The sequence below is a fragment of the Colobus angolensis genome, unplaced genomic scaffold, assembly GCF_000951035.1.
Source record: "Colobus angolensis palliatus isolate OR3802 unplaced genomic scaffold, Cang.pa_1.0 Scaffold335, whole genome shotgun sequence".
NCBI lineage: Eukaryota > Metazoa > Chordata > Mammalia > Primates > Cercopithecidae > Colobus > Colobus angolensis.
Window position 1 is genome coordinate 1478977 of NW_012116655.1, and position 8501 is coordinate 1487477.

The 8501-nt window shown below is 43.0% G+C and overlaps 1 pseudogene; it reads left to right on the forward strand.

Moving 5' to 3' along the window:
* The first annotated feature begins 1414 nt into the window (after nt 1–1414).
* On the forward strand, nt 1415–4680 carry LOC105518999 (annotated as a pseudogene).
* The last annotated feature ends 3821 nt before the right edge of the window (nt 4681–8501 follow it).

The following is an 8501-nucleotide window of genomic DNA, read 5'->3' on the forward strand; positions in this document are numbered from 1 at the left end:
GAAATTGAGTAAGTATCACTGGGATTCTCTCAGAGAGGCACATTTAATTGACTGGGCCCCTCTGAATTTCCATCTAGAATCTTCTGAGATTAATGTACAAGTGATCACTCTGCATAAAAGCAGCTTAAAATACTGGACATAGCTTCAGTATCAGAACACTTTTCAACTACAGTGTGACGTGCACAATTGCTTTGGCTTTCTTGAATATTTTCTCTCTTCCACTTGGTTAAGGATTGAGCAGACTGTGCTTTTCTGGAGGAAAAAAAACAATGTTGGAAACCAGGTTCTATTTAACAAAATTAAGTGATTTAAGCAGAGATAGATTTTGAACTTAATTCTACAGTACATGTTTCACAATAAATTTCCTTCTATTAATGGTAGGCCATTTCACACACAGAGCAAGTTCGAGCATCGCAGAACACAGCTAATTTTGCTAATGTATCACAATCACAGAAATACCTGTGCTAAATAAATAACCTTGTCCTATTTTCATGAAAATGAACAGTGTTCAATAACTCTCAAAATATTTTATTTCATGCTGATTCAGATTTTTTCTAACCGTTTTTTTCTGTGACGTTGCTTCCACAATAACATAGAATGCTTTTAAAAAGACAAATGTAGTTTGTTTTCATGTATCTTTTTCAGATACTCTCCTTAAGAAAGCATGGTAACTTGCAGTTATTACCATGCGTGTTTTTTTTTTTTTTTTTTTTTGTTCTTGCAATTTTGTTTTTTTTTTTTTTTTTTGCTAAAGGATATAATTTGTTTTAAAAAGCCAATCCAAACACTGTCCTATGTGTATATAGGGTGGCCATGCTGTTAAATTTGCACATAGAGACTGTCAGTGACTAAGAATGACTCAAATTGCAACCTCCCGTTTTAATGTTGCAAAGGTTGCCTATGCCTGATGGTGTGTTAAATACCTACAGCTTGCACGGAGGGAACTAACAATGGACCTTTTCACTGGGTGGTGGTGCAGTTGTGCTTCCAGAATCTTCATCCACTTTACTTCATAGTACAATAAGATGAAAACAAAACACAAACCACCTGATTTCCAAGAGCTTATTTAAAACCAAAACCACGTGAGACTTAATAATTCAATTTATTACAGTTAGTATAGTATACATTAGATATGGATGACATATCTAATATCTGCAGCAAGTCATTTAAGTCTAGTAAATATCCAGATGATAACATCTGTTTAAGAGTAGCACTGATAATTATATACGAGGAGGTCATGTTAGTGTTCCACAACAAATTAAAGAGATGAAGTCTATGAAATTATCTATGCTACTTTATATAACTCTATATAACAGATGGGAAAACTTGGGTAATACTCAGTGCGGATACTGACTTGTGTTCCTGACTCATAGACGGTGCTCAGATACATTTAACCCACTGTCTGACAGTGTGAATGAACGTGTGCTGTAAGTGAACCCCTTTGGGGCATGAGGTTAATTATTTTCTGTATGAGTACATTAAATCATTTTGTTTTCCAAGTAAAAATGAAGCCTTCAATTTGATCGAATAAAATACAAGACGTGCACCACCATGCCCGGCTAATTTTTTGTTTATTTTTCTACAGGCAGGGTTTCACCATGTTGCCCACGCGGGTCTGGGATTCCTGAGTTCAAGCCATCCACCTACCTTGGCCTCCCAAAGAGCTGGGATTACAGGTGCAAGCCACTGCAACTGTCCTAAAATACAGATTTTGCTTAATTTCTGCACTTGATGTTCTAGTACAGACATTTGTTTGGAAATACAATATAGTTAGCTGAAGCATTTTCATGGGGAAATAAGATCAGCAAGTACTCCAGAATTTTAAACTAGAATGCAAAAGAAGAAAATATTTTTTAAAAATGTAGGGTAATATAAATCCTTTACATTTAACTGCTTTTTTTTTACAAGCAATAATAGTTATCATTAACCAATTAGTTTATGCCAAGTTCACCTGTGTTAATACACATAAACTTCTATGAAGTTTTATAATGCCAAATAAAAAAGCAACATTTAGGTTTAATATGTATTTTATATAGGCGTAACTCAACATTACAGGATTGCATTTACAAATTTTCTTGACTCTAACCATGAAGTTACATTAAAAGACTAAAGCAATTTAATTGTTTTTGGGTTTTTTATATTAAGGAAACCTAAATTTGTATGAGTGAATTAATTGAATTAATTACATTTTCTTATCGGCTTATCAGTTTACCCCATCTTTGTTAAAACAACATGCACTGCCCTACAAAATGAATGCCGTATTCACAATCATGTTTCTGCCACATTCTTAAAGATTTGGGGAAACAAATGCAATCTAAAATCAGAGACTCCATGTTCAATGCCAAAGCTACACACCTCTATTTTTTCCCCAGTGAGCCTCTTGGAAAAGTCTTTTAATTACATATCAAAGTGCGCTTCAAGGAAATGCGATCTTTTCGTTTATAGGTGGTGAACAGCATGCAATTTGACAGCACCGTCACTAACAATCAGAGACTGCTCTGGATCTAAGTACTAAAAATGACCCACACTGCAATCGCAAAATATTTGGAAGTGGGAATTTATTGAACAAAGTTAGGCCGGGACTCTAAAGCAACATTTGATTCTTTAGCTCCAAGACGACGACGTTTAAACATTAGTATCACTGTTGTTTCTTTTCCCCCCAACTCTTCTCCCACACTGCCTTCTTCTCCCCCACCACCTTCTCCCACCGTCTTTCCCCGCTTCCCTGCTCCCTCCCTCCGCCCGCCCCTCTTCTCCCAGCACTGTCTTCTCTCTCAGCCCGTCTGCCTTTTTCTTCCCCTCTCCCCACCACGTTCCCTGCTTCATCTTCTTCTCTCCCACCGATCTTTTTCCCCTCTCCGTCTTTCCCCAACGTCGTTTTCGCCACTTTCTCCTCCCTTCTTCTTCCCCGCAACCCGTCCTCTTCCCTTCTCCCTCCCCACCCTTTTCTTCCCCTCTCCCCTTTCCAACCGTCTTCTTCCCCACTTTCTGCCCTTTCCCTCCCCTCTCCTTCCCCACCTTCTGCCCTTTCCCTCCCCTCTCCTTCCCCACCCTGCTCCTTTCCCACCTCTCCCTTCCCCAACGTCTTCTTCTCTTTTTCTCCCCTCTCCCTCTCCTCAACGTCTTCTCCCCTCCTTCTTCCCCACCGCGGTCTTCCCGCATCCTCTGCTGCCCTCTCCCCACCGTCTTCTTCCCGCACCTTCTTCTCCCCCGCACAGTTTTTTTCCCCTTCCCCACCGTTTTCTTCCTCTCAGTCTCTCCGCCTCCTCGCAGCACCAGTTCCTGTGGGGGCACCTTTTCCGCCCATCTCCCTCTCCCCACGGCCTCCCCCACCCTCCTCTCCACCCGCTCGCTTCCCCTCTCCACCTTCCCGCCTATTCCTGCAGCAGCGTCTTCCCGCCGCTCCCTCTTCTCCCCGCCCCTCCACCGTCTTCTCCCGGCCTATTACCGCAACCGTTTTCTTCCTCACCCCGTACCGTTTTCTTCCCGTCTTCCCACCTCCTCGCAGCAGCGTCTGTCTGCCGCAGTCTCTTCCCACCATCTTCTCCTCTTCCCATCGTCTTCTTTCCCAGCCTATTATTCTCCACCATCTTCTTGTGGCCTCCATCTCCCCACCTTCTTCTCGCAGCAGCGTCTTTCTTCGGCGCTTTTCTCTCCCCTCACCCCCATCTTCTCTTTTCCTCTCCCCACTGTCTTCTCCCCACGCCGTCTTCTCCCTTCACCGTCTTCTCCAGGCGCCTTCCCCACAACTGTTTTCTACCCACCTGTTTTATTCCCCCACACCGTTTCCTTCCCGTGTCCTCCCACCGTCTCGCAGCAACGTCTGTCACAAACTTCTTCCCACCCTCTTCTCTCCCTCTCGCCATCGTCTTCTTTCCCAGCCTCTTACTCTCCACCGTTTTTTCCCCTCCCCACCATTTTCTTCCCGTTTCCATCTCCCCACCTTCTCGCAGCAGCGACTTCCTGCCGCGCTTTTCTCTCCCCGCACCCTCTTATCCCCGCTTCCTCTCCCCACCGCCTTCTCCCCGGATCGTCTTCTCGCCCACTCCCTTCTCCGCGATCTCCCACTGCCTTTCACTTAGAAGCCCTCCACGCATGCGCGCGCCTGTGTCCCTGCGCCCAGCGTGTCTCTGCGCCCAGGCAGCCCCTGAGCTGGGCCCCTGAGCTCCGCCCCAGCAGCCAGCTGGAGACCCCGGAGAGTCGCTGCTGTGCCACCGCGGCTGCCCCCGCCCCCGCCCCCGCCGCTACCTCAGAACTGAACAGTGTTGGCTGCGGCTGGAAGTCAGTGGGGCTCAGAAGACTGCAGGGAGAGGGGGAGGAGGGGACGGAGAGGGTGGGAAAGACCTTGGAAAGTGCGAGCGGGGAGAAGGAGGGGAAGAAGACAGTGGGGAGAAAATGCAGGGAGAAGACAGGGTGGTGGAGAAGACAGGGTGGTAGAGAGGACAGTGGAAGAAAAGGGTGAGGAGAGGGAGAAAGGGTGGGAAAGAAGACGGTGAGGACAAGGCCGGGCGCTGTGGCTCACGCCTGTAATCCCAGCACTTTGGGAGGCTGAGGCGGGCAGATCACAAAGTCAAGAGTTCGAGACCTGCCTGGCCAACATACTGAAACACAGTCTATACTAAAAATACAAAAATTAGCCGGGCATGATGGCATGCACCTGTAGTCCTAGCTACTCCAGAGGTTGAGGCAGGAGAATCGCTTGAACCCGGAGGCGGAGGTTGCAGTGAGCTGAGACCGCAGCTTTGCACTCCAGCCTGATGACGGGAGACTCCACCTCAGGGAAAAAAAAAAAAAAAAAAAAACTACAGTGGGGAGAGGGCAAGGGGAAGAAGATAGTGGAAAAGAAGACCACCGAGACAGGGAGAAGATGCGGGGAGAGCTCTGTTGTTTCACTGAACATTCCTCAGTTAAAGTTAAAATGGGCCGGGCGCGGTGGCTCAAGCCTGTAATCCCAGCACTTTGGGAGTCTGAGACGGGCGGATCACGAGGTCAGGAGATCGAGACCATCCTGGCTAACATGGTGAAACCCCGTCTCTACTAAAAAAATACAAAAAACTAGCCGGGCGCGGTGGTGGGCGCCTGTAGTCCCAGCTACTCGGGAGGCTGAGGCAGGAGAATGGCGTAAACCCGGGAGGCGGAGCTTGCAGTGAGCTGAGATCCGGCCACTGCACTCCAGCCCAGGCGACAGAGCCAGACTCCGTCTCAAAAAAAAAAAAAAAGTTGAAATGTTCTCATGAGTTACATATTTTCAACTTTTGCTCTTCTAGTTGATATATTCTTTTTCTTCCTCCATCTCCTTAATTTAACACGAAGTTATAACTCTAACGACCTTTTTATTTTCCAATGTTTTTCTTCTAAGAACATTCCTAATGCTAACACTTAATGTTGCAAAGCTCTGAATCCTATTTCCTGTCATCTCTTCATGCTTTCCCATTGAGATATCAGGAGATTTACATCCTATTATTTTTTTACACTAGGAACATTTCAGCTTGGCTAGACCTGTTTTCTACTTAATTTTTTTCAACTTCAGGCTTGACAAACCCAAATGTGCTCCTGTTTTTTGTTTTTGTTTTTGTTTTGAGAGGGAGTCTCCCTCTGTCGCCAAGGCTGGAGTTCACTAGGTTCACTGCAAGCCCCACCTCCCAGGTTCACGCCATTCTGCTGCCTCAACCTCCCCAAGTAGCTGGGACTAAAGGAGCCCGCCACCACGCCTGGCTAATTTATATTTTTTTAGTAGAGACGGGGTTTCCTTAGCCAGGATGGTCTCGATCTCCTGACCTCGTGATTCGTCGGCCTCGGCCTCCCAAAGTGCTGGGATTACAGGCGCATGCCACCACGCCCGGTTAATTTTTTTTTTGTATTTTTAGTAAAGACGGGGTTTTGCCATATTAGCCAGGCTGGTCTCGAACTCTTGACCTCAGGTGATCTGCCCACCCTGGCTTCCCAAAGTGCTGGGATTACAGGCGTGAGCCACTGTGCCTGGCTACCATCTGTTGATGTTTTGAGAGAGCTTAAGAAACTGACATTTTTTCCTTTTCATTGTAGGTAGACTAGAAAGTAAATACCTAGTGCCTTTTGGGGAGCACTTTGATAACTTTGCAAGGGAAATGATATGAAAACAAGAAAACAAGTGTGACTTAATAGAAACAAACCAGGTATTATGATTTTATTAATACACTGAAATACACTAGTCCTGAAACCTATACTTTGACTTTTGTTAGTAAATCATACCCTCTCTTTGTTGGCAAGTTTAAGCTGAATTTTCTTTTACTTGGAACTTAAATTAGCACGATCACTATATTGATAAATCCTGACCTATGTGATGTATGTAGAACATCTTCAAAATTAAGGAAGTCCATTCTTAGGATGGGGACAAGGTCAAAGTGACTCAACCTATAACCAAAAGAAGTTCATCTTTCTTAACTCCAATGTGCAGAGTACATAAAAAATGTATTATCAAGGTATTCTTCAATATCTAATGCAAAATACCTTAGTACAAATACATTTTTATTCAGATGTTATTCAAACTCTATATTTCTATAAAGATTACTTTTCAAACCAAAAAGTTATATAATTGTTGACACTGAATAAAATGTTTTAAATTCTTAAGAGTTTTGAATATTATTTTTATATGTCAACTCTAAACAATAGCACTAGCATAAAAGTATCAAAATTTAAGGATGAGTTTATTAAAATATTCAGTGAAAGTCCTATATTTTATGAGAACTGATATTTTCTCTTTCACATATAATGTGTTTATGTAATTTATTATTCTTCTAATAGCTCAAAAAGCAAACTGATAATCACATTTTCAGGGACCTAAGTCATTGTCATTTGTATGATTCAAAGACCCAGGAATATAGTTATCAAATACAATTTCTAGCACATAAAGATAAAAAGGCACACAAGACAAGATACTACAAGGAAAAATCAAGAGAAATAATTGACAACAGAAATATTCTCAAAAAGTATTCACATTTTAGATCTTTAAGCTTAGATGATTAAGCAAATATGATTTTGTTCTAAGAAATAAAAGCCACATGGACACAGGGAGGGGAACATCACACACCAGGGCCTGCTGGGGTCGGGGATGGGGCGTGGTGGGGAAGGGAGGGGACAGCATTAGGACAAACACCTAATGCACGCAGAGCTTAAAACCTAGAGGACGGGTTGATAAGTGCAGCAAACCATCATGGCACATGTATATATACCTATGTAACAAACCTGCATGTTCTACACAGGCATCCCATAACTTAAAGTAAAATAATTCTTTTAAAAAAAGAAAAAGAAAAGCCAACATAGTAAAATTTGATCATGAAACTGGTTACTTAAAAAACTGAATAACATAAAAACTTGAAAATGAATAGAGTATAATTTTTACAACTGAAAACTTTAAAACTGAAATTGTTCAATTTTCAATTATTGAATGGAAGTGATTTCAGATTTTATTTAAATGAAGGAAAAAATTAATGGACCTGAAGAAAAGTCATAATAAAATATACAGAAAACAGTCTACAAATGAAAACACAGAAGAGAAGGTAGAAACTTTGGGAATACATTGAGATAGCCTAACATGCATTTAACTGGTGTCACTGGGGAGTTGAGAAAGTGACACAAACATAACATTTGAAGAAAAATAGTTCAAAAATGTTTGATTTTCCAGAATCAATAAAATATCAACCCAAAGATTTGATAAGACCAATGCATCTCAAGCAGGATAAATAAAATATCCACTTTGAGAAATCATAATCTTACCAGAGAAAACCAAGATGCTCTGCAGCAGCAGCCTGGCCTAGGAAACCAAAGCCATGGCCCTTCCTTTTCAAGTTGGGAAGGGAGAGAGTCCTGATGTCCTCCCTGGGTCTCTGGGGAGGGTGCAACCCTGATGACCACTGAGTCATATTCATGATCATTCTCTTTTGTTGAATGATACAGCATTCAAAAAAATGTTTGCAGCCTAACAGTTTTACTGTCCTGTCCTGTAGAATCCAAGAAGTTTGACAGTCTTCCTTTAAGTCATCCCACTTTTTAATTCCTCTTTAGTTCAAACTAGCTCTATCTCTGTGGATATAATCCATCTCCTTTCTTGGCTTTTCCTGAGATGGCTGATTAATCCATGAGTCACATCCATGATCTCCATCATATGGCTGTTCTGCCTCACCTTTTGTTTTCTGCTCAGAACATGTTTCTTTCCTTTTCTTTTCTTTCTTTCTTCCTTCCTTTTCTTTCTTTCTTTCTTTTTTTAGATGGAGTCTCACTCTGCTGCCCAGGCTGGAGTACAGTGGTGCAATCTTGGCTCACAGCAAGCTCTGCCTCCCCGGTTCATGCCATTCTCCTGCCTCAGCCTCCCGAGTAGCTGGGACTACAGGCGCCTGCCACCATGCCCGGCTAATTTTTTGTATTTTTAGTAGAGGTGGCATTTCACCGTGATAGCCAGGATGGTCTCGATCTCCTGACTTCGTGATCCACCCACCTCGGCCTCCCAAAGTGCTGGGATTACA